Source organism: Lolium rigidum, chromosome 7 (genome assembly GCF_022539505.1).
Source record: "Lolium rigidum isolate FL_2022 chromosome 7, APGP_CSIRO_Lrig_0.1, whole genome shotgun sequence".
NCBI classification, from domain to species: Eukaryota; Viridiplantae; Streptophyta; class Magnoliopsida; order Poales; family Poaceae; genus Lolium; species Lolium rigidum.
Window position 1 is genome coordinate 218,334,077 of NC_061514.1, and position 3,262 is coordinate 218,337,338.

Below are 3,262 nucleotides of genomic sequence, written 5' to 3' on the forward strand. Positions count from 1 at the left end.
AGTGAGTAAAAAATACATCCTTACAATGAAGTGAGTATAAACATCTAATCGATATGGATAGGTTGCAAAAATAAGCTAGCTTTGCAGCCACAAAAAAGTTGCACGCCATCGAGTCTGCAATTGCCACGTCGGCAACCCACACAGAGATAGTAAGAGGAGAGGGGATACTGGAGGGGATTGACTTGCCTGGTCAGGTCGTTGCTCGCCGTCGATGCTACGTTGTTGACTGCATCTGTTCATCACTAACATGTTGTGCTCACGCGGGAGAAAGATTAGTGGATTAAACCAAAATGAAGTACTGAATTTGACAAATCCGTAGGCACAATTGCATGCCTCACTCCAACAATATGGTAGAGCCAAATAAAGGTAAAAATTAACACATTCCCCTGCATCTCCCTTCTTGACCAGTCATACAACGGCAGATGTGCATGTGTCTGCTGGAACCTGCTAGAAGCAAGCGCCTGAACCCATCAGGTAGCATGAGCTGGATAATACAGTGGTGTTCAGAGCTAGCGATATGCATGTCTCCATTGCTCCCTGTTGTATAACCAATAAGAAATAAGAAAGCTGGTACAAAAAACACAAGCAAACACGTCCATACTATTTTTTGACAGAACACGTTGATACCAGGCACCTAATAATCTGTAAGCTATATGAAAACTGAGATTTAATTGATCCTCAACAACCACAAATATGGATATGAAAGCTACAACATATTTCTTGAGCTATGCCCGGTCCATTGCCACTGTTCAGTCCCAAGTTCACATTTCTTTGAACAAAAATAATGCAGGAAAAAATGAATTTATCTTTACTTAAAAATAGTAGATGAATGATATTTTCACAAAAGAGGGAAATGTTCTGAATCAATCAATTAGCAACTTCCCCGAATAATAATTAGCAGCCACACCAAATAATCAGATTGAATTCATGAAAGATAAGAAGCAAGAGGCAATAAGAACTAAACCAATACTAACCCAATGTTTCACAAGCTCTCAACCATAAGGATGAGCGGATATGAGACCTGGACCTACTCGATGTCATGCGGAATTTACCTCTTTAAAGGGAGCAGCTTGTCACACGGCTCGCGCTTGATCATGCAGATGGACCAACAGCCATCAACAGACACGTGAACCTGAAATCCATAATGATTCATGAAAATATAAAGTAAAAAAGATAAAACACAAGTTGGCTAACCAGAACATACAGTATAAAACAAAAAGCTGGTACAAAGTTCACTAAAAAAGAGTTTCTCTTCTAAACACGAACCTCTCAAAGGGAGATCCTCTTATATAAAACAGAAACCAACACTACTAAACACAATTACACTAATATTACATGGATTATTCTTCTCCTGTAGCTTCGCGGGATTATTGTCGAACACCTTGTAGGCATAGACAAATAGCATCTGCCAAAAAAAGATGAGAGCTTATGGGATTAATCAGAGGAAATATCATGAGACAAATAAGGAAGAGAGAGTGCGGCTACCTCCAAGAGGTTCAAATGCGCTTCCATGTGAGTGCCTACAGAGAGGATTCACATCAGCACCTCGGCCTGAGGTTGCGACGCATCATGGATCTTGCTCCTCCTTCTGAGCACCGAAAAGGATTCAGCGGCCGTGCCGATTGTAGACGAAGCCCTGGGCAACCGTGTCATCTTCCTGGAGAGAGATAGGGGATGGTAACTATGTTGAAAGAACACAATAATCGGAAAACATTTATACATAAATACTCTTATAGCTCTCAGGAAAAAAACAATGCTGCTACCAAAAGACGATCTGTAATCTAAACAAAACGAGCTGAATTGTACAGTCCACACATTGAGTATCACACCTCAGAGTTTAGGCAGTTTAGGTTCAAGATGAACGCTTCGTCATCAATTTGAGGTTTCATGTGCTGATAATCTATTCTAGAAATCAAAGGTATTAAAGACGAAGTAGCATTTCTACCCAGATTATTTGAAGGTCCAAATGATTCCGTGCAAGTATTACTTTGGTTGCAAGTGCTAAATTTGCAGGAAGAACATGAGCAACTGCCGCGAATGGATGTTTCGGGTGCTTAAAGCAATCAATCAAAACCAGAGTGTATCTTCATCTGTAATATTGGCCAAACAGTTAATTAATCTTATAGCTTTAGTTCTTTGGAGAAAAAAATCTTATAGCTTTAATTCAGATGCAAACAAAGATTCATGTCCTAGATACAATATTCTGACGAATCAAACCAACACCATAATATATTCGTCGTCCCTTCTATCCTCCGTACCCATTGTTGTTCGAAGAACACAAATGAATCTACCACATGTGCTCAAAATAAATGGAGCTTTACAGTTCAGACACAGAGTGAATCAAGTTACCTCTCATCTGGGAGAAGAGAGGTGGGCCGCCCATCCGCTGCACCAGGAACTCGTGCTGGTTCCGGCCGCGTCCTCCTTCTTCGATCCCGAGAATATCTCTCGGAACCACTCCTCCTCGTCCTCGTAGACCCTGTTTTGTATTCGTCGATTTAACCACAGCCACAAAGTTAGGACAGAAATCAGAGAGGAATGGAGGAAAACAGAGACAAGAGGAGAGAGAAGACACCAAGGAGCAGATCGATTTGAAGGTTCAGGGCTCACCTTGTGTAGAAATTTGTGGAGAGGACGAGGATGACGCGGACTGGAAAACAGTCTCGGCGGCCCGCGCTCCACCAGCGCCGCCGCTCCCGCACAACTCGACATCCTCTCATCCACCGCTCCGTCCATGTGCATCCGGTGGTCAAGCCCTGATCCTCCTGGACGGGCACAAATCATCGACGACCTGCAGGACGGGCGGAGCTCCACCGTCTGATCCTCCTGACGACGGCACCCTCGCGCTCACGCGCCGACGGAGCCTTCCAACCTTGGTCCCGCCTGCTGGTCGTGCCGCAGATCGGAGGAGGTCCGTCTGCAACGCGCTCGCCACCGTCGGCCCCTCCTCCCGGCGACGACACGACGAGCGGCGGCGGTGCGGTACTCCTACCGGCCGGCGGCGCGAAAGGCGGCGGTGGAGTGAGAGGAGATGGCATGGGGAGCGGCGGCTGGGCCAGCGGCGTGAAGGACAGCTGCGGAGGGAGGAATAGCAGGAGGGGAAGGGGGCGCGCGAGCGGGCGCTCCTCCTGGCAACGCCATGGCGCGCGGCGGTGGTGTGTGCGGGGCCGAAGGGGAGGCGGAGGTGCATCGAGGAGGAGGCGCAGCAGCCGCCGCCTCTCGCGAGGAAGAGGGAGAACGAAGGGGCGCGGGCGTGGGTGTG